Below are 24,126 nucleotides of genomic sequence, written 5' to 3' on the forward strand. Positions count from 1 at the left end.
TGACCGGTCGTTCCGTGACGGTCCACACAACCATGGACCTTCCCGTGAACCATCTCATCCACGCCAATGACGGCTCGGTCAACCAGTGTCCACTTTCCCGGCTACGCATCTCACGGCCGCCTGTGGGACTGTCACTTTACAGGTGGACCATCAACCACTGGAGTTACAGGTGGACACTGGGGCGGCCACATCTGTCATTTCCTCTGCACAGCTCCCTCCTTCTGTATCCCTATCACCGGATACCCTCACCTGTGTTGGGGTAGAAGGCCAACATATTTCTTCTCCACTCACAGTCCCTGTGTCTGCAGGACCGTTCACCGGAGTACTCACAAGATTCTTGGTCTCTGAAACTTGCCCTGTCAACCTGTTGGGAGCCGATCTCTTAGAGCGGATGAAGGCAACAATTACCTTCGGAAACCATGGTATGGAGCTTCTTTTGCGGGACCCTCATTCCAAACAAGGGACTGAAGACCGCGGTGTTCTTAAAGCCTTCCCTCTCATGAGGATGACCATACAACCTCACAGTTCCCTCACTCTCTGTGGTCCAGCGGGCCAGAGGACGTTGGCCTCCTGCAGGTTCCCCCGGTCCAGGTACACCTCAAGCCTGGACACAGGTAACCACGGTTGCCACAATACCCCCTCAAGGCTGCACAAGAACAAAGCTTGAGTACCCAAGTCGCTTCCCTCCTGGAATCAGGAGTCCTTGTCAGATGTGTATCTCCATGCAATACACCCCTCTTTCCTGTAAAAAGGAAAACCGCTCCGGGAGAGCCTCCAAGATACCGGTTGGTTCAGGATCTCAGAGCCGTCAATGCAGCTACCATTTTAGAAACTCCAGTGGTACCCAACCCAAACACCCTCTTGTCTCAGCTGCCTCCAACGGCCACTTTGTTTACGGTGTTAGATCTGGCCAACGCCTTTTTCAGTATACCCTTACATGAAGATTCGTGGTTTCTTTCTGCCTTCACCTTTCAAGGAGCACAGCTTACATGGACCAGGACTCCGCAAAGAGCCCAGAACTCTCCTAACCAATTCACTCATTCTATGAAGTCTATTCTGGAGCCATGGGTTCAAGAGAACCCTCAGGTCACCCTTCTACAGTATGTGGATGATCTTTTACTCTGTGGCACTGAAGAAAATTTGCCAGAGATGTCAGTATCCCTTCTCTGGTTTCTTCACTCACCTAACTGTAAAGTCTCGAAAGGCGAAGTCCAATGGTGTCTGCCCAAGGTCATTTTTCTCGGACATTGTATATCACAAGGTGCTAGACATCTGACTGAAGAAAGAAAACAAGCCATCATGGATATCACCTTCCCAACCACCTACTCCGCTATGCAGACTTTCCTTGGCCTCATCACTTACTGCAGGCAATGGATCCCTGATGCCTCAAAGCTCATGCAACCTCTGTACGACTGTCTCAAGAATGAAGGCTCAGTTTGGTTTCATGCTGAAGATCCACGTGTTTCTCATCAACACAGACTATGTTTTGACCGTCTTAAACAGGCTGTTGTCTCTGCCCCGGCCTTGGGCTTACCAGACTATACTCAGCCATTTCACTTTTTTGTCTCGAAATCGGAAGGTCATGCCTCTGGAGTTCTAGCACAACGCTATGATCATAAGTATCGGCCTTTGGGCTACTACTCAGCCCGCCTGGACCCTGTCGCCCGAACTGCCCCCATGTGCCTTAAGGCGGTCCACGCTGCTCACATTCTCCTTGACAAGTCAGCTGATATCGTCCTTGGCCATGATCTCTCAGCTGTTCTGCAACAAACATCTCACCAACCAAAGACACCTGCGGCTGCAGTGTTCCCTATTGTTGCCCTCCAATATAACATTTACCAGATGTCTGACTATCAATCCTGCCACTTTGCTTCCACCTTCTAGGGGGGAAGGTGAAGAGGGTGAAGATCCATTGGTGGAACCTCATGATTGTATAAAAATTTTGCAGGAAGAGACTTCTGCTCCAGAGAATATGGTGGCACATCCGCTCGCAGACCCTGCCTTGCACCTATGGACTGATGGATCCCGTTTCGCAGACCCTCAAGGGAAGTTCCACACGGGATATGCTGTCACAACGGACCTAACAGTCCTCAAGGCTGAAGCTCTACCACCATACATGTCTGCACAAGAAGCTGAACTTGTGGCTCTCACAGAGGCCTGCCACCTGGCAGCAGGAACAAAGGCGAATATGTATATACCGATTCCAGGTATGGACATGGAATTTGTAATGATTCTGGACTCTTGTGGAAGTCTAGAGGATTCATCACAGCTGCAGGTACACCAGTGAAACATGTCTCATGGATTAAGGCCCTAATGAAGGCCCTGGAACTACCCATTCAGGTTGCTGTTATCAAGGTCAAGGCTCATGGAAGACTAGAATCCAGAGAAGCCAGGGGCAACCACCTAGCTGACCAAGCAGCCAAGACTGCAGCAGTGGAGAATGTGTCATCAAAGTGGCAGGAAAAGGAAGAAGAGATGGGAGAGACTCTGCAAACCGTAGCTGTGGCGCTCACTAGAGCAAGAGCCAAGGAACAGCCGGCGGAAGACCATACAAGTCCAGCGGAGACACGAGTGGAATCCAGGGGGGTCAGGATGCCTAAAGAAAAATTGTGTGAGGAACAAAGTAAGACCCCCCACTGAAGAAGTCAAGCAATGGAAAGCGGCAGAAGCTGTGCTGGCAGGTTGCAAAGATTCAAAGGTCAACTCGATTTTTTACCAAGTGGATGGGAAGCCTTGCTTGCCTAGATGCATGTACTCAGCTGTGGCAGCATGGGCTCACGGGCCTACACACAGAGGAAAGAATCAAGCCTTGGCATGTATCAAGAAACTGTACTTTGCACCTGGAATCTCTTCCACTGTGACTGCGTACTCAAAATCCTGCTCTGTCTGCGCTACCTGCAACCCAACGTGTATGGCACGGGTCCCTCTTCAACATCTGGCTAAACCAGACTACCCTTGGCAGAGAATACAAGTCGACCATATCCAAATGCCTAAAGCAGGAAAATAGGAGTACGTTTTGGTAGCCGTGGATATGTTCTCAGCCTGGCCCGAGGCCTACCCGGTTGTCAACATGACTGCTAAAGTCACAGCCAAGAAACTGATCACCGAAATTGCCTGCAGATTTGGAGTTTCCCCAAGTCATAGAATCGGATCAAGGACCAGCTTTCACAGCAAATATCTACGAAGAACTCTGGAACATGTTGGGAACAGATTTGGGCCTCCACACTCCATACCATCCTGCCAGTTCAGGCAAAGTGGAGAGAATGAATTCCACACTCAAGACCCAGCTCTTGAAAATGACCTAAGATCATCCCCTCCCCTGGCCCGACCTACTCCCTATAGTATTGTATCATATCACACACACTCCTCAGGCCAAACATGGGCTGACTCCCTATAAAATTTTGTTTGGGACCCCACCCAAGATAGGAGAGATTAGGCCCCAAGAGTTGTCTGAAACACATGATAGAGTGGTAAAATTTGTGATTGCCTTGTTTAGAGAATTGACTAACACCCGCTTTCCAGTATCTGCTTCTCTCCCAGAATCTACAGGTGATGCAGTACATGATTTCATCCCAGGCGATCTAGTGTATGTGAAGAAGTTTGTCCGGAAAGACTGCCTCCAGCCGCGGTTCGAGGGACCGTACACTGTGCTTCTCACCACCCCGACGGCTCTGAAGCTTGAGGGCAAGAGCACCTGGATTCACGCCTCCCACTGCAAGAGAGACAGAACGAGTCTATAAAAGATGACTACCTTCTTCTATATCCTTTCCATATGCTTACTGTCTGTCCCAGGGTGGACAGCTACCACACAGGGGTAGATACCTCCTTTTTCTCAAGTTGGTTGGGAGGGCTCAAGGGATTCCTCCAACAAGTTTGTCTAGTAATGGGAGGCCTACTAGTATTGGGCCTGGTGGTCCTGTGCTGCATAGTCCCCTTATATAGAGAAATATACTCCTTTGAACAAGCCTGACCAGACCCCCCCCATGATAAAGTCCAATTGAAAGATTCAGTTTAGGATCAGTTGGGAGAACTCCATGTGTCATTCAGGATAGGGCTCGATTGTCTGGGGGCGTCCCATAAGGGGGCAGCTTCTAAGATGATTGGGTGAAGAAATCCACCTCCCCTCTCCCCACACATGGACAGTCTCAAAGGCCCCGAAGCAAAGGAAAGCTTAGTGTTTAGGGGGGAATGTCGGGGTAAAAGAGAATATATATATTTGTAACTTTTATATTTTTTGTAATTTTTATACGCTTTTTTGCTAATGTACTAACCACCATTTTGTGTCATATAACAATAAGCTTTCCTTGCTACGTAATACTCAAATCGAAACTTAAACTAAGACAGTTCCAGTGTTGCCAAGACTTATTTCAGAGAAACGAAACAAGATTATAAGCTGACGGCTGCAATATCTGCCCAGAGACTGAGATAAGGAGATGTGGACCAATCAGGAGTGGCCAGACATTGGACTTTCATGGCTTACCCCGCTCCGGACAACCTCTTTCCCCTCCCATTATGTAGTGTATTTAGATTTGTGCATGTAAAAAATAAATTCAGAACATTGCTGAGGACGTTGTCTGTAGTAGCCTTCTGAGCGTGCTCCGAGTTTGAACCAGCTTGTTGTCTGACTCATTCTTTGAATGGTTGACCCATGCTCATAGTTTGAATTTGGAGTGACTGGAGGACGAGTGGAATGTCATCACGACCCCCACAGCTATAAGCAAATCCAAATATACTGTTTGACACTGTATTAATATCCAATTGTGGCACATTTAGATATCGATCCATGTGCCCGATGATACTAAGGATTTTTACACCCACAATGTATACTCACAAGTTGATAATTTGATTATCCTCACAGTCTCACCATATATTTTTCCTTGTCTTTCTTGTCCCATTCTTCCGATATGGTTAGGTGGAATCAGATAGTTGGCAGATAGTATATTATACCCTATAATTGATAGGGCTTATGTATTTTTTATTACACTTGTTTCCCCATTATAATATACGATTACAGTGAAACACATTACCCAACATTTAAGGTGCTTATGAACAGCCTGGTCCAAAACTTTAGTATAACCTTTTTTAATTACCTTGAGAAGTAGTTTGTCTCAAAAGGTAAAACTGAAGTATGTCAGGATTAACGAATAGCAATAATCGACTCAATTATCTGCTTAGTAAGTTATTCTATCAAGAGCATCTGTACGCTGGTGCTCACTGTGGAACGCAATGCACTCCATTGTGAACAAAGTTAAAAGCTCACAAAGGTCAAAATTAGTGACCGATTCCCTTTAATACTTTCTAACGAATGTCAATAATATTGCAGAGATACATTTCACCAGAAATTATCAACTGAAACGGATAATTAGAAATGTCTGGATCCCCATGTCGCGTACTACAATTACTGAATGGAAATTACCACGTGACTTTATCACAAATTGCAATAGATTTACAATGCAATTTACCACCATACAGCAAAAACTAGTGAATCAGATTATTATTTATTTATATAGCATTTATTCCATGGTTCTGTACATAAAATAAACCATTTGCTTTACATGTATTTGACAAGTGGCCAAAATCTGCATAGCAAACTATTGCAATATATACTGAACTGCATGCTGTTTTAGCCTCATGGTTTATAGCTGTATCGCAAAAAACTTGTGTAACTCGTTACACATGTGCTGCAACAAAGATGTTTTTACAAGTTGTGGTCCAAGACAGAGAGCGAGGTGGAACAGGCAAGGGAAGTATGACACCTCTCAGTTCTGCCTTTGGTGTAACCCAGTATAATATACAGTTGCAGTGTCGGACTGGGGTGTCTGGGGCCCACAGGAGGAATTGATCCTCTGGGCCCACCCTACAGCTAGCTATATGCAAACACCTGTTAGCCATTATTCTTGTTATAGTGGAGCGTCGACTGTAAATCACAGGCGGCTCCTGCACATATACTGTGCGCCACCATAACTGGGATGTACAATTACGTTAGTTTGCATTAAAGGGGTTCTTTGGTTAAAACAAGTTATCACCGATCCATGGGCTTCACAAAATAGGTGATAACTTATTGATCGTTTGGGTTCGAACATTGGAAAACGCACTGATTGGAAGAATAGGGAAGTTTTATCCCTGTCAGGACACTTATCCCCATTTTAAAATGCAGCAGCAGGTGGGACAACTGACCGCAGCTCCATTCATTCTCTTTGTGGCTTCCAGAAAAAAACAAGAATAGCCACTGAGGGAATGAATGGATCAGTGGTCAAGTCGCACATGAGCTCCAGTCTAATGGGGATAAAAGCTACACATTCTACCAATCGGTGCAGGTCCCAGCATTCACACCCCCACTAATCAATAATTTATCACACCTGTGGAGAGGTGAATTCTTGTTTTCCCCAGAGAACCCCTGTAAGTGCATCTTATTCCAAGTACTTAATCACTAATGGAAATAAAGAATCTTCTAATTAATATCAGAGAGAACAAATGACCGCCATACACAACACAATCCACTATACCAACACCAATAGTACCACATACAAGGGAGAAATACTGCCACACCATGACCAGACCACATATTACCACCACATAGTGACCGAATAATACCACATACAAGGGAGAAATACCACCACACCGTGACCAGACCAGATATTAATAGCATATAGTGACCAAATAATTCCCCATCATTGCTCTCCCCAACTCCTCCATCATTGCTCTTTCCCACCTCCTCCATCATTGTTCTCCCCCACCTCCGCCATCATTTTCATATCTCCTTCACCTCCTCCATCATCATTGCCATATCTCCCCCATCATCGCCATATTTTCCCCACCTCCTCCATCATCATTGCCATATCTCCCCCACCTCCTCCATCATTGCCATATCTTCCCCACACCTCCTCCATCATTGCCATATCCCCCCACCTCCTCCATCATCATTGCCATATCTCTCCCACCTCCTCCATCATCATTGCCATATCTCTCCCACCTCCTCCATCACTGCCATATCCCCAACCTCCTCCATCATAATTGCCATATCTTCCTTCCACCTCCTTCATCATTGCCATATCCCCCCACCTCCTCCATAGTCATTGCCATATCTCCCCCCACCTCCTCCATCATCATTGCCATATCTTCCCCACCTCCTCCATCATTGCCATATCTCCCCCACCTCCTCCATCATTGCCATATCTCCCCCACCTCCTCCATCATTGCCATATCTCCCCCACACCTCCTCCATCAATGCCATATCTCCCCCACACCTCCTCCATCATTGCCATATCTCCCCCACACCTCCTTCATCATTGCCATATCTCCCCCCACCTCCTCCATCATTGCCATATCTCTCCCACCTCCTTCATCATCGCCATATCTCTCCCACCTCCTCCATAACTGCCATATCCCCTACCTCCTCCATAACTGCCATATCCCCTACCTCCTCCATCATTGCCATATCCCCCACCTCCTCCATCACTGCCATATCTCCCCCCACCTCCTCCATCACTGCCATATCTCCACCCACCTCCTCCATCATTGCCATATTTCCCCCCACCTCCTTCATCATCACTGCCATGCCATGTCTCCCCCACCTCCTCCATCATCATTGCCATGTCTCCCCACCTCCTCCATCATGATTGCTATATCTTCCCGCCACCTCCTCCATCATTGCCATATTCTCCCCCACCTCCTCCATCATTGCCATATCTCCCCCACCTCCTCCATCATCATTGCCATATCTCCCCCATACCTCCTCCATCATTGCCATATTCACCCCCACCTCCTCCATCATTGCCATATCCCCCCCACCTCTTCCATCATCATTGCCATATCTCTCCCACCTCCTCCATCATTACTATATCCCCCACCTCCTCCATCATTGCCATATTCTCCCCCACCTCCTCCATCATTGCCATATCTCCCCCACCTCCTCCATCATTGCCATATCTCCCCCATACCTCCTCCATCATTGCCATATTCACCCCCACCTCCTCCATCATTGCCATATCTCCCCCCACCTCCTCCATCATTGCCATATCTCTCCCACCTCCTCCATCATTGCCATATTCTCCCCCACCTCCTCCATCATTTCATTGCCATATCTCCCCCACCTCCTCCATCATCATTGCCATATCTCCCCCATACCTCCTCCATCATTGCCATATACACCCCCACCTCCTCCATCATTGCCATATCTCTCCCACCTCCTCCATCATTGCTATATCCCCTACCTCCTCCATCATTGCTATATCTCCCACACCTCCTCCATCATTGCCATATCTCCACCTACCTCCTCCATCATCATTGTCATATTTCCCTCTACCTCCTCCATCATTGCCATGCCATATCTCCCCCCACTTCCTCCATCACCATTGCCATGCCATATCTCCCCCCACTTCCTCCATCACCATTGCCATATCTCCCTCCCACCTTCTCCATCATTGCAATATCTCCCCCCACATCCTCCATCATTGCCATATCTCCCCCACCTCCTCCATCATCATTGCCATATCTTCCCCACCTCCTCCATCATCATTGCCATATTTCCCCCACCTCCTCCATCATTGCCATGCCATATCTCCCCCCACTTCCTCCATCCCATTGCCATATCTCCCCCCACCTCCTCCATCACCATTGCCATATCTCCCCCACCTCCTCCATCATTGTCATATTTCCCCCCACCTTCTCCATCATTGCCATATCTCCCCCACCTCCTCCATCATTGCCATATTCTCCCCCACCTCCTTCATCATTGCCATATTCTCCTCCACCTCCTCCATCATTGCCATATTCTCCCCCACCTCCTCCATCATTGCCATATTTCCCCCATCTCCTCCATCATCATTGCCATATTTCCCCCACCTCCTCCATCATCATTGCCATATTTCCCCCACCTCCTCCATCATTGCCATGCCATATCTCCCCCCACTTCCTCCATCCCATTGCCATATCTCCCCCCACCTCCTCCATCACCATTGCCATATCTCCCCCACCTCCTCCATCATAGCCATATTTCCCCCCCACCTTCTCCATCATTGCCATCTCACCCCCACCTCCTCCATCACCATGCCATGCATATCTCCCCCCACATCCTCCATCACCATTGCCATGCCATATGTCCCACCTCCTCCATCACCATTGCCATGCCATATCCCCCCACATCCTCCATCACCATGCCATACATATCTCCCCCCACCTCCTCCATCACCATTCCCATATCTCCCCCACCTCCTCCATCATTGCCATATTCTCCCCCACCTCCTTCATCATTGCCATATTCTCCTCCACCTCCTCCATCATTGCCATATTCTCCCCCACCTCCTCCATCATCATTGCCATATTTCCCCCACCTCCTCCATCATCATTGCCATATTTCCCCCACCTCCTCCATCATTGCCATGCCATATCTCCCCCCACTTCCTCCATCCCATTGCCATATCTCCCCCCACCTCCTCCATCACCATTCCCATATCTCCCCCACCTCCTCCATCATTGCCATATTCTCCCCCACCTCCTTCATCATTGCCATATTCTCCTCCATCATTGCCATATTCTCCCCCACCTCCTCCATCATCATTGCCATATTTCCCCCACCTCCTCCATCATCATTGCCATATTTCCCCCACCTCCTCCATCATTGCCATGCCATATCTCCCCCCACTTCCTCCATCCCATTGCCATATCTCCCCCCACCTCCTCCATCACCATTCCCATATCTCCCCCACCTCCTCCATCATTGCCATATTCTCCCCCACCTCCTTCATCATTGCCATATTCTCCTCCACCTCCTCCATCATTGCCATATTCTCCCCCACCTCCTCCATCATCATTGCCATATTTCCCCCACCTCCTCCATCATCATTGCCATATTTCCCCCACCTCCTCCATCATTGCCATGCCATATCTCCCCCCACTTCCTCCATCATAGCCATATTTCCCCCCCACCTTCTCCATCATTGCCATCTCACCCCCACCTCCTCCATCACCATGCCATGCATATCTCCCCCCACATCCTCCATCACCATTGCAATGCCATATGTCCCACCTCCTCCATCACCATTGCCATGCCATATCCCCCCACATCCTCCATCACCATGCCATACATATCTCCCCCCACCTCCTCCATCACCATTCCCATATCTCCCCCACCTCCTCCATCACCATTCCCATATCTCCCCCACCTCCTCCATCACCATTGCTCTACCTCATCTCCCTCCACCTGCTCCATCACTTCTGATCTCCCTCACCCCCCCACCTCCTTCATCACCACTGTATTAGTTAAAAAAAACACAAAAAAAAAAACAACACTTACCCTCCCTCTCTGCTCGTTCCCCCACAGCATCGTCCTCAGCTTCCTGCCCGGCATCTTTCTCCCTGACACAGGCCCGCGCTGCATGGTGACGTCATCAAGCAGCGCGAGCCTTTGTCAGGGAGAAAGCGGCGGGCATGAAGCACAGGACGGATCCCTCCGCTCCGCTGCCATTTTCCTCCCGTCAGCAGCGGAGCGGGAGGGATCGCATCACTCCCTGCCCGCCGCACACTATGAGGGCAATCTGGCCATGGGAGCGTGGGAGTCCACGAAGCAGGCCAGATTGCCCTCATCAGCCGCACTGCAAGGCCCCCCCCCCCCCCCTTCACCTTCAGGTCCCGGCGTCCATGTTAACCAGCAGGCTCCGTGAGTCCTGCTCAGGGGCCCGCCGAGGACCCGGGTCCACCGGAGAATTCTCCGGTGTTCCGGTGCCCCAGCCCGACCCTGTACAGTTGTCTATATGGGCATGGGCACAGGGATGCAAGGAAGCCTTAATATTGACCGGTATAATAGTTCAAAAGAGTCTTGTGCTGAAAAAGGATCTAGTGGAAGATAAAGGGGTCCTATCCGTAACATATCAGAATGGTACAGAATGGTTGAGGTCCAACGCCATTCAGTTGTTTTCAGCTCTGGTTGGCGGACAGTTGTAAACAGTGAATGGAGCAGAAAAGGCTCTGTTCACTGTGTAGTGCCTGTCGCTGAGAACTGCAGCTCTTCTACTGAACTGGTCATCAATATCATAAGTCTGGACAACCCCTTGAAGATGTGGGAAATTCAGACTGTGCCATGGTTCAACTATACCGCACCCTAAGAGAAGCGCTGGAGAAAGTACTGTAAAGATACAGTAGAGTCCGAAGAACGAATGGGTGCAAATAGACCAACGAGATAAGGTGTACACTATGTTACACATATACCAAGTGGAGCTGCTGTATACAGTTGTGCAAAACCAATATATTGCTTCTACCCAATCCCTGTGCATGAGCACTGTACAAACTACATCTATTAATAATAAGATGGGCCACCATAGTCATATCCCCCTTTACTACCACGATAAGATGATGCAATTTATGATTGCTATGGGGGACAAGGCCACATCAGACAGTTTGCTTAACATTGATGTAACAATGGAACATAACCACAGTTCAACAATCGTGTCAGGAATTGTGACATGATGTATAACATTCATTAAAATGTTAGTGCGATATAGGACCAAAAAGCTTTATTTTTGGCATACAATATATTTTGATGTATTACCCCTGCAAAAATAACAGGTCTGTTGAAGTCTGAAAGCAGTGCTAAAACTAAATAAAAAGGACAATGCAATGAGTCCTGTATGTTATTGGACACTACAGAGCTTTGCTATTGGCGAAAAAAGTATCTTGAACTTTTAGCAAAAAAAGAAGAGGAATAAGTAGAAGAAACATGCGCATAAGATCTACTTGCAGATTTACATATGGTGACTCACACTAAGGTAAGCTCATACATTGGACCTTTTTACATATTGTACACGTTACATTTCGTGATATCTCACAAATATACATGGTGTTCATGCAATACTTTCATCTATTAATGAAGAAACAAGAGAATACAGATGTAACCGTTGTTAAACCTGCGAGGTGCGCTACAGCGATATTGAACTGTGTTTTCACAGCATGGTCCCTTATTACTATGTACTGGGGAGGCATGCTCCGCAACAAGCACATGTTGGGCTATTTATATATCTGTATCATTGTATAGAAAAACAGGTATTTATTAGTCGACTTTAGGTAGGAAGAGTATGGGGCAGATTTATTAGCGTTTGATCATAACAATATATTTATACACATAGTGTTTAGGCTTGCACCATATTTATGAATTTATTCGGCCGCCTTTGACAACAGATGCGCTTTCTCAAGATATTCAGTTTAGAAATCATGCAATTTGTTAAATGATAAATTTACAACAGACTGCATTAGGGGAGAGACCACCACCCCATTTGAATGGCGTGCCAGTATTGAAAATTCTCCCTCAATAACTCTTACTCGCTCACCTCGTCATCTATCGAATGGTAGAGTTACTATAGGATATATATTTGTATTTCTACCTTTCTATGCCAGTGCTGAAGACAGGCACCAGCGTCCACTGCTAAATGTGTGTGGGAGCATGGAGAGTCAGCGTAGTGACCTCAGGGGCTAGACTTGGAAGCAGTACGTATGGAAAACTCCAAAAATAGCGGTAAAAGCTGGATATGCAAGAATTTGTTTTTACCTTTTTGTTCTATATTGACATGATGAACCATGTAAGAGAATTTTACATTGGAGGGCCATAAATAAATGTTTGCAAAGCAACGTCTAAAGATATATGCCATTACATAAGACAGTAGAGTATCCTACAACAAGAAAATGGACTAAAAGTGCTGCCATTATACATTATGTCTTACCACAGATGACTATATTCCTACAGGTAAAACCACCAGAGGACCTACTCAATAACAATTAAATTGATTTATTAATCACAAAGCTCTCCATGAAGATGTGAAACTTCAAAGCGTCTTAAGAAAATGTATCAAGAAGCTAGCAGAAACAACACACACATATACATGCGATTCCCTGAAGAAACGAAAGAGCTCTTGACACAAAGTGAAGGATACTTCAAAAGAAACACACAAAACCACAAGGTAATAATCTACTTACTCCACTGAACGAACTCCCGTCATGTAAATCTTTCCACCTGCTATGTTTGGATAACTATCATTATAGCCTCATTAGCCACTGTAAACCCACAGTAATATTCTCCTCCATTATTGTCCATTTCGGCTTCCTAGGAAATGTATTTGTAAGGATACATTGTGCGTATTCCGGAAACAAACACGATTCAAAGGAACTAAACGTAACAGAAAGACATTAAATGGGACTAGACATCTTGACGTACTGGCAAGGGTTAACAGAATGACAGAAGCAAGGAAGGGGGGCATAAGAGGAACATCAGCATTAGGTGATCTGGTAACAATGCCCTGCTTTACTGACAAGACAAAGAGCCTGCTCGGCATAGCTATTCACTCATCCTAGAGTATTACATTAGCGGTGGGATCAATTCAAAATACAGTTATTACAAGATATATATTACAACAATCAAAGTAATTGGATTTGATTACTCTCCACTTTATTTCTTACTTGTCTATGTCCTAATTTTCACTAGCGTGAAAAAACAAATTGAAGTCCTACAGGAGCTGCCACATGTTCTCCGCACTACAGACCCTGTTCTAGCTGCGATCGTGACTGACTGGCGTGGTATATCTATAATCAATCGTTTCTGACAAATCAGCACATTTAGGGTTACGTGTACAGTTTGTGCCCTGACATAGCACAATATACCGTATATAATAATAATAATATAGATACACAAATCACTTTATCATAACATTAATGTATATAAAATACTAGGGCACATGGAGCTTTAACTGTAGCATGAAATTTCTGCCTCCATCTCCATCAAATGATTTGCTGACATTCTGGCAGCTGAACTAGCAGACATGTGCTGTACTCACACATATCCCGCTGATCCATAGTGCAGGGAAAGGGTAATGGTCCTTCTAGCACTGCTGCACACACATCCGCTGTGTAATATCCTTGATGATGTCTGGCTCCAGTAAGTGCATGTGATGAGGAGTCCCCTGTATGTGCACCTACAACTGGCGCCCAGTGCTAGAAGAGCTGAGCGTGCAGCCCTGCTTATGTTTATGGTGCTGCTGGAGCAGCTGGGCTGTGATAGGCAGGGGCACGCTTACACCGCCCAATCACAGGCCATTTCCATTCCAGGGAAATTCCTGCCTATTTATTTAGGATCCTAAGAGACCTTTTCCTCTCCATAATATTAGAGAAAAAAAAAATGTTCTTTCCCCTGATCAGAGCACACTAAATTAAATCTGGCCCTTGCCATTCTGCACTTCCCCCTCACCGTGTGACATACAGCAGCTTACAGGGAGACAGTTCAAATTCATTTCCAGTTTTCACCTTGTTGGGGGAGAGGAGAAAAAGAGGGAGCGTCTGGGCTCAATAATTACTTATTCTGTCACCATGGAAACAGACGGGATGTAGGGAGCTAGATTTGTATAGAACATCTGCTGCCAGATTCATAATCAACTACAATCTCATCTTTCCCCTCCCCTCATTACTTGAATTTGACGTGGCAGCTCAGTTTTTCCTTTTACGTCCTGTAAACCCTGCATAGCACTTCCGATACAACCTGGGGGTCCTCACAGTGAAGCTGAAGACAGAAACATAGCAAATGCCACGCCATGTACCAATGTAGATACAGATGACTTTATGATATTATCTACTATCTTTAATGTATGCAAAGAAGATGAAGACATGACGGGAAATTCTTCTTCTTTATACCGTCTCCCCCATCACAGCACCATGATGGGGATTCTCCACCATTTCTGCTTCTCAAAGTTTGTGGGACCTCTGTCGCACTAGAGGTGAACACAATGGAGCAGGTTTACTATTGCCAGTGTGCTTCTAATTTGGTGGAAAAGTTGCCAAACTATGGTGCAAACTGGTGCATCTCATTTTAGATCTATTATAAGTGAAAAACAGTATTTAAAAATGGGCAGGATTTCACATTGAAGGGTGAGGCTTAGACACCAAAGAGGGTGGCTTAACTGCAGAAAAAGGGCACCAAAAAGTGACTACATTTATGCAAAAATAAGAGGGGGTGGAAAGTTAGACAAGTGTATCACAATAATGATCCAGTGTCAATTTTGGCACAAGACTGGTTAGTCTAAGTTTAGAATGTCCTTCACATGCACACCATGTCAACTACAGCCCAGAATCATGAAATACTCTATGCTTAGCTTGAAAATATGTCAGCATCGGAGGACTACAGCGTGAAATATGCACCCGAAGCGGATATCCAAAATGCGAGGGTGAATTACAGAAGTCTTGAAAAATAAGGGTCAACATTTCAGAGTCTTTGTATAAACTTGATGCATATGTCAATAAAAGTTTGAAACTTGTGAAATGCTTACAGTTGTACTTCAGTAACCATAGAAGTATCTGACTAGAAGATCTACACTGAAGCAGCAAGCTGTGAAAAACAAAATTTGTGTGTCTAAAACTTTTGGACATGACTGTATTATGCTTCAGTTTCATGAACATTCATACCTTAATTAGAAAAGCTACAGCTCCTTGTACTGATCTTCAATAGACCAGTAACAATGCAATGTTTCTATAAGTGCTTCTAGGACAGAGGTGCACATCTTACAGCCTAGAGCTATACACTGTGTGCAGAAGTAATGCGTGCAAGTAATATTTTAGAGGATTATTTTTATTATTGATCAACAACTATGTTCTCAATCAACCCAAAAGACTCATAAATATCCAAGCTTAATATTTTTGGAAGTTGGAGTGTTTTTTTTTTAGATTTGGCTATCTTAGGAGGATATCTGTTTGTGCAGGTAACAATTACTGTGCGGAATTATTAGGCAACTTAATAAAAACCAAATATAATCCCATCTCACTTGTTTATTTTCACCAGGTAAACCAATATCAGTGCGCAAAATTTAGAAACATTTCTGACATGCAAAAACAAAAACCTCAAAAAATAGTGATCAATATAGCCACCTTTCTTTATGATGACACTCAACAGCCTTCCATCCATAGATTCTGTCAGTTGCTTGATCTGTTTTCGATCAACATTGCGTGCAGCAGCCACCACAGCCTCCCAGACACTGTTCCGAGAGGTGTACTGTTTTCCCTCCCTGTAGATCTCACATTTTATGATGGACCACAGGTTCTCTACGGGATACAGATCAGGTGAACAAGGGGACCATGTCATTATTTTTTCTTCTTTTAGACCTTTACTGGCCAGCCACGCTGTGGAGTAGTTGGATGCATGTGATGGAGCATTGTCCTATATGAAAATCATGTTTTTCTTGAACGATACTGACTTCTTCCTGTACCACTGCTTGAAGAAGTTGTCTTCCAGAAACTGGCAGTAGGTCTGGGAGTTGAGCTTCACTCCATCCTCAACCCGAAAAGGTTCCACAAGTTCATCTTTGATGATACCAGCCCATACCAGTACCCCACCTCCACCTTGCTGGCCTCTGAGTCGGAGTGGAGCTCCCTGCCCTTTACTGATCCAGCCTCTGGCCCATCCATCTGGCCCATCCAGAGCCACTCTCATTTCATCAGTCCATAAAACCTTTGAAAAATCAGTCTAAAGATATTTCTTGGCCCATTCTTGATGTTTTATCTTATGTTTCTTGTTCAAAGGTGGTCGTTTTTCAGCCTTCCTTACCTTGACCATGTCCCCGAGTATCGCACACCTTGTGCTTTTTGATTCTCCAGTAACGTTGCAGCTCTGAAATATGGCAAAACTGGTGGCGAATGGCATCTTGGCAGTTTCACGCTTGATTTTCCTCAATTCATGGGCAGTTATTTTGCGCCTTTTTTGGCCAACACGTTCTTGCGACCCTGTTGGCTATTTGCCATGAAATGCTTGATTGTTCGGTGATCAAGCTTAAAAAGTTTGGAAATTTCAAGACTGCTGCATCCCTCTGCAAGACATCTCACGATTTTGGACTTTTCAGAGCCCGTCAAATCTCTCTTCTGACCCATTTTGCCATATGAAAGGAAGTTGCCTAATAATGAAGCACACTTTTATATAGGGTGTTGATGTCATTAGTCAACACCCCTCCTCATTACAGAGATGCACATCACCAGATTTACTTAATTGGTAGTTGTCTCTCAAGCCTATGCAGCTTGGAGTAGGACAACGTGTATAAAAAATATCATGTGATCAAAATACTCATTTGCCTAATAATTCTGAACACAGTGTAGAGCTAGGTGTAGCCCACATTGCCAATCTGTGCAGCTCCAGTCATCAGGACACAGACATGCTTAAACAAAGCTGTGGAACGAAAGCTGCATCTCTCAGATGTAGACAACATAGTGCCGTAATTAGATAGCAGCTCCATCCTCTCTTTCCTGAGCCAAACAGAGATCAGTTCAGAAATTGAAAGATACATGTGAGGCTCTTCTAGTGGCTGCTTAAATATATCTTTCCCTGTCAGAGGTAAGAAAAGCAGTGCTGGATCCTGGACAAGTAAGTATTATTGCAGTGGTGTAGGTGATATTATGTGCCTAGCACTGTTATGAGGGGAACTGTGTGGCTGGCACTGTTATACAATAAAAACATAATTGGGACTGTGAGGCTATGTGAGTTTTACTTTGAGGCTAGTATAAGGAGATAGACATGCAGCCCACGTTTCCCTCTTGAAGAAACAAATTTACTGTTTTTAAATGTTATGCAATGCAATGCGAACTGTAATGTGCGCTAAAGGTATTGGCAATATTGATAATGTGTGTAGTTTGACTGTAGGGACAGTCAGAATTAATGTTTGGGACTAACCCAGAGCAGGAGGGATGAGTTGCAGGGAAAGTGACAATTTCCTGTCAGAGAGTCACATAGGGCTTGGAGCGCATAGCAAGTGGACCTAAAGGTGCAAGATGAGCATTGCCACATTCCGGGGTGACTAAGTGAGAGGAGACCAAAGAAAATGAATAGCGAGATCCGGAGCAGCACTTCCTAAGAGACAGAGTGACTTTCTGCAGACAGGTCCTGGGAGAGGACCCCAAGCCACAAGACCCAGAGTTTAAAACGTTTGAAGGTAACGGGCCTAAACAGGACTGAGTATGTGAGACGATTAAAGTGTCCTAGGTAGGTGTTCCAGAGAGTCAGCATTACCAGTCATACTGGCACTCTAATGGGGAGAGAGGATGTGGAACTGCGGGACAGGTAAACTACTCTTGTTAAGCAAGACTGTAGTGTTAAAGCTGGAATGTGGTGAAGCAGTGAGAAAAAGTGTACATAGAGAACAATAGAGAAACGAAGGAAGGAAGCTGTGGGGAAAATACTTTGAATTCTAAAGGAAACGTTCGTAAGGCTGTGTGCCCACTATGCGTTTTCCAAGCGTTTATGCTGCGGAATTTCTGCAGCATAAACGCTTGGGAAGCGCTTGGTAATCCGTCCCCCATGGTCCCCAATGACAAGCCGCAATGTCAATGCCCATGCTGCGCTCAAAAATCCGCAGCATGTCCATTAATTTTGCAGACACGCAGCGTAATCGCCGCCATTGACTTGCATTGAAACGCATAATATCCGTGTCAGTACATTTGTACACATGGATATTATGCGTTTCTATGTGCGGATGGTACCCAAGTCTGGAGGAGAGGAGACTCTCATCAAGACCTGGGTACCACAGAAACTGTAAAAAAAAAGAATTTAAAATAAAAAATAAAGTTTATACTTACCTTCCGATGTCCTCCCGGCGTTTTGTCTGCTCCGTCCGGTCTCTTGCAATGCTCGCGCTGTTGTGAAGGACCTGCCATGACGTCACTGAGTCATGTGACCCATCACATGGCTCAATGACGTCACCACAGGTCCTTCACAACAGCGCGAGCCACCCAACACACCGGACGCAGAGGAGATAACACCGGGAGGACAACGGAAGGAGAGTATAAACTTTATTTTTTATTTTTTACCATTCTTATTCTTTTTTTTTTAACTAACTTGGTCACACTACTATAAATCCATGCCAGTTGCATGGATTTATATAGTGTGACCAAGTTGTCAAGCACTTTTTCAAGTTATGCTAAATCGCTTAGAAAAGGGCTTGATAACCCGCATGCAGAAATGCATGCAAAGACGCTTGACAAACGCTTCTACCTGGCGGGAAAAACGCATGTAAAAACCGAAGCGAAGCGGAAAAAATATGCAGCATTTCTGCATCGTGGGCACATAGCCTTAGACTGTGTACCCGCTATCTCTTGTATATATTCCCTACCAAGCTCCCAGTCAGTAAAAAGTTTATTTTTGAATGGTGGTCTCCCCCATTGAACTGTGAAACATCTGGTCCAGGTAAACCAGCAACATCGGTTGCATGCAGCCTGCATGGGCGTAATGCCCCCACAGCACAAATCCACACACCCAGCCAGGACCACCACTTTCATGTAACATGCCGGGGTGTAGGAGATGAGTACCTTGCGCACGGCTACACCCCATGCCACGTTACACTAGTGTAAGGAGAAATGGTAGCCAATATACCACAAAGGGCTTATGTTATATTGTAGCTGTTGGGAGTGGCATACTTTGATAAGCTGGTCATAAATGATAAAAACAAAACAGAGACGTCGTACTTTGCTCCAATCTGCGGACCAAACTCATCCATTTCAATGGATGGGTTCACAAAACAAACAGGCAGCATATAGATGGCATTCATGTACTGTCCATTTTTCACAGACAAATGGCTAAAAGACAATTCAGAAACATCCATCCGATTCTTTCTGCTATACCAGACATATGAATGGCATACAGATGGTAAAAACAGACAGAAAGCAAATGGATAAAAAAACAAACAAACACACAGATGAAAAAAATTTAAACTAGGTAAGGACTTGTGAATAAGATTTAATGTAAATATTATTTGCTTTTAGATGTTAAAATTTCCTAATAAATTGCACATTGGTACAAAACTTTTTGGACACTTCCAGGAACCTTTCAGGTGTTACTAAATTGAAAGTGAGCATCTCATCAATCATGGTTGTACCAGTAGGATCTGCATTATTCTTCCAATTTACACAGTGTCTGATTCACTAGAAGCAAAAACTATACCTGACAGTCTGTGATGGAAACTAAAAGAGGTCTGTAATTGAGAAAAAAATAGGACCCATACAGAAAACTACTTTGAATGACACATTCACTTTCCGTTTTTAAGCAACATAAGGCCCGATTTGCCTTGCATGTGTCTACTTCAACTAAAACGTGGACATGAAAACAAGGCATTTCTTTTCTGCAATCTCTTCATTTGGGATCTATTCATGGCTTAGGGTGACAAATAAAAAAAAACAAATATATAAGGCTGTGTGCCCACGTAGCGTTTTTCAAGCGTATATGCTGCGGAATTTCCGCAGCGTAAACGCTTGAAAAACGCATGTATATCCGCACCCCATGGTCCCCAATGGCATTCCGCAATGTCAATGCCCATGCTGCGGATTTTTCCGCAGCGTATATGCTGCGGTCAAAAATCCGCAGCATGTTCATTAATTTTGCGGAAAGCCGCGGAATCAATGTGCGGATGGTACCCAAGTCTGGATGAGAGGAGACTCTCATCCAGACCTGGGTACCAAAGAACCTGTAAAAAAAAGAATAAAATAAAGTTTATACTTATCTTCTGATGTTTTCCCTCCGTCGCGCTGTTGTCTGAAGGACCTGCCACGTCATTGAGTCATGTGACCCACCACATGACACAATGACGTCACCGCAGGTCCTGCACACTACAGCGTGAGCCGCTCAAGCCTCCGGACGGGGCAGAGAATGCATCAGAAGGTGAGTATAAAGTTTATTTTTTTATTTTTTACCATTCTGAACAAGTTGTCAAGCAATTTTCCAAGTGATGCTTGGAGAAGTGCTTGATAACCCGCATGCGGAAATGCATGCAAAGACGCCTCACAAACGCTTCTACCTGGCGGGAAAACCGCATGTAATATCCGCATGCGATTTTCCCGCCAGGGAGAAGCGTAAAAAATATGCTTCAGGTCCGCAACGTGGGCACATAGCCTAAAACAGTATATAAAATTACATGAATGTATACTTCCTCTCGGTAACCTAAAAGTAATGTAAGGAAAGAAAGTGAACAAATAGGCAAAATATGTAACATTCTCTATTGATTAAAAGGAATCTGTTACCAAGCAGTTGCTCTTTAAGCGGAGAACAGCATGATGTATGGGCTGAGACTCTGATTCTAGCGATGTGTCACTTACTTGGCTGCTTTGCTGTAGTTTTGATAAAATCACGGTTTTATCAGCTGCAGATCTATCAGTTCTCTGAATGCTGAGCACTGCATAACCACGCCCACACCACTGATTGGCAGCTGTGTACACTGTGCATAGGCAGCAAGCCGCCAATCACTGGAGGGGGTGGGTGGAGTTACACAGAGCTCATCAATATCGAGGGCTACATGGCAGAAAATGTATTAGTATTTTAGTGATAATCTCCAGCTGGTAAAACAGTGATTTTTTTTCAAACCTACACTAAGCAGCTCAGTAAGTGATACATCGCTGGAATCAGGGTCTCTGCCTCTACATTATGCTGCTCTCAATTTAGGTGCCCAAAACCTGGTGACAGATTTCCTTTACACACACTGCTGAGAAAAAAAATCAGTATTATAACCCTCTTACTGGAATGTATGGCGCTGCGGGTACAGTGCCATGCATTTCAGGATGGGGATGAGGGGTGCCATGCATACCAGGAAGGGGATGAGAGGTGCCATGCATATCAGGATGGGGATGAGGGGTGCCATGCATATCAGGATAGGGATGAGGCCCACGTATAACAGGAAGGAGGGGGCCATATATACAAGGATGGAGGATATTAACAGAATTGGGGGACATTATCCCTATAACAGTGTCAGCAGCAGACCCCCTCCCCCTTAACAGGGAATCATGACCACATTTTTTGCTTACATTTTTTTTCTATTTTCCTCCTCTAAAACCTAGGTGTGTCTTATGGTCCAGTGCGTCTTTTTAGTCTGAAAACACCAAGGTTACTTACTGGTAGCCGGTTCTTCCAGAACCCATGACAGCACACCTGAGAGAGGATCCGCCCTTCAAGGACAGGAAACCATCTGAAATAAAAGGGCGGCACCTCTCCCCGCTTCAGTTGGTTACAGAGCATTGAGAGGACCTTCATAAAAAAGAGTTAAACACAAATCCAACACCACATCAAATAGCACCCAACACACGTGCACACCCATATGGTGAGAAAGAAGGGGAGGAATATACGGGTGCTGTCATGGGTTCTGGAAAAACCTGCTACCAGTAAGTAACCTTGGTGTTTTCCCTTCACCCATGACAGCACACCTGAGAGAATTTTGGAGAAGAAATACCTTAGGGAGGGACCACCGCTTGTAGCACCCTTCTACCAAAAGGTTAAGTCAGATAGGCAGGATAGATCCAAATGGTAGTGTTTGAAAAAGGTAGATGGTGATGACCATGTAGCGGCCTTACAGATTTGATCTATCGATACCTCTGCCTTCTCAGCCCAGGAGGTAGCCACGGCCCTGGTGGAGTGAGCTTTGATGCCGTCCGGGATCGGGGTGTTACTTGTAGAGTAGACTAAGCAAATGGTCTCCCTAATCCATCTGGCTATAGTTGCTTTCGTCACCCCATACCCCTTCCTACTCCCCTGGAAGGCTACGAACAGGGATTGGCTATGCCTCCACTGGCTAGTTACCTTTAGGTATTGTAATAGAGCCCTTCTAACATCAAGGTTATGAAACTTTTGCTCCCCTGGGTTCTTTGGGCTGTTACAAAAGGAGGGCAGAACAATTTCCTGAGATCTATGAAACTTGAGCGCAACCTTAGAAAGGTAGGCTGGATCAGGCCTCAATACTATTCTATCCTCAAATACTTGCGTATATATGGAGGATTTATGGATAGGGCCTGTATATCACTTACTCTACGGGCCGATGTTAAGGCTACCAAAATAATTGTTTTGAGAGTTATGTATTTTGCGGACAACTCCTGAACTGGTTCAAAGGGTTCCATAGTTAGTGCGTCAAGTACTAAATTTAGGTTCCATGGAGGAACTTTGGGTATTGAGATTGGCCTAGATCTACCGCAGGATTTAATGAACCTTGTAATCCATTTATTGGCTGCAAGGTTATGGTTATATAGCGCACCCAAGGCAGAAACCTGGACCTTAAGTGTACTGGTAGCTAGACCTAACTCAAACCCCTTCTGTAAGAACTCCAGGATGGATTTAATTGGAGGTTTTTGGCTTAAAGGCTTTCCTAGAAAATGTAAAAATTTTCTCCATGTTCTACGATAGATTTTGGTGGTTATGGGCTTTCTACTTTTTAATAGAGTAGACACTAAACCTGATGAAAACCCTTTGCCCGTCAATATTGCCCTCTCAAATTCCATGCTGCTAGGTGGAAACCCTTCACTTGAGAATGGAATATTGGTTCCTGAGCTAGAAGGTCCGGGGTCTCTGGTAGGAGCCATGGGTCTGATTGTGACATCATCCTCAAAAGGGAGAACCATGGTCTCTTTGGCCAGAAGGGGGCTATGAGAATCACTCTCGCTTGATCCTTTCTGATCTTCCTCACCACCAGAGGTATCATAGCTATCGGCGGGAATGCATAGGCCAACTTGAAGCTCCAAGGAATCTGGAGAGCATCTATTGCCAAAGGGTTTCCCCTTGGGTCTAGTGAGCAGAATTTCTCCACTTTCCTTTTGTTTTTGTCGGCGAACAAATCTATCTCTGGTAGACCCCACAGCTGTACTATCTGATGGAATACTCTGGGATTCAGGGCCCATTCCCCTTGTCTCAACTTGTTACGGCTTAGGAAGTCTGCTTTCGCGTTGTCTATGCCTCGTATGTGTAGCGCTGTGAGAGGTAGAAGATTTTTCTCCGCTATTTGAAAAAGCCTGCCTACTGCTTCCATAAGAGAATAAGATCTAGTTCCCCCCTGGTGGTTTATGTAGGCCACAGTGGTTCTGTTGTCCGACATAACCCGAACATGGCGACCCTGGAGTAAAGGGAGGAAGCCTTCTAAAGCGTTTCTCACCGCCCATAGCTCTTTTAGATTTGATGACCCCTTTTTCTCTAGGAATGACCAAGGGCCTTGAATCATGTGATTTTCTAGGTGTGCGCCCCACCCTGAGTTTCTTGCATCGGTCGTGATGACGTCTTGTACTGGTGTGTCCCACTGGACCCCCCGAGATAAATTTGACCTGTCTGTCCACCACAAGAGGGCGTCCCTGGTTCGCAAGCAGAGATGTACCTTTCCT

General features: G+C 45.4%; 1 protein-coding gene across 6 annotated transcripts in view; it reads right to left on the reverse strand.

Moving 5' to 3' along the window:
* The window catches only part of ELMO1 (engulfment and cell motility 1), a 525,215-nt gene that overhangs the window by 126,281 nt on the left and 374,808 nt on the right, over positions 1-24,126 (reverse strand). Inside the window, exon 1 of one of the 6 annotated variants that reach the window (XM_073678250.1) lies at positions 14,228-14,290. The exons of 3 other annotated variants lie outside the window; for them this stretch is intronic. The gene's annotated coding sequence lies outside the window, so the exon portion shown is untranslated. Of the gene's footprint in view, positions 1-12,963; positions 13,182-13,817; positions 14,164-14,227; positions 14,291-24,126 lie in introns of those variants that run through there. 2 more of the 6 variants (XM_073678249.1, XM_073678248.1) reach the window with 2 other exon arrangements.

This window comes from Phyllobates terribilis, unplaced genomic scaffold (genome assembly GCF_046119375.1).
Source record: "Phyllobates terribilis strain yellow unplaced genomic scaffold, ASM4611937v1 Scaffold_4__5_contigs__length_816908805, whole genome shotgun sequence".
Taxonomy (NCBI): Eukaryota; Metazoa; Chordata; class Amphibia; order Anura; family Dendrobatidae; genus Phyllobates; species Phyllobates terribilis.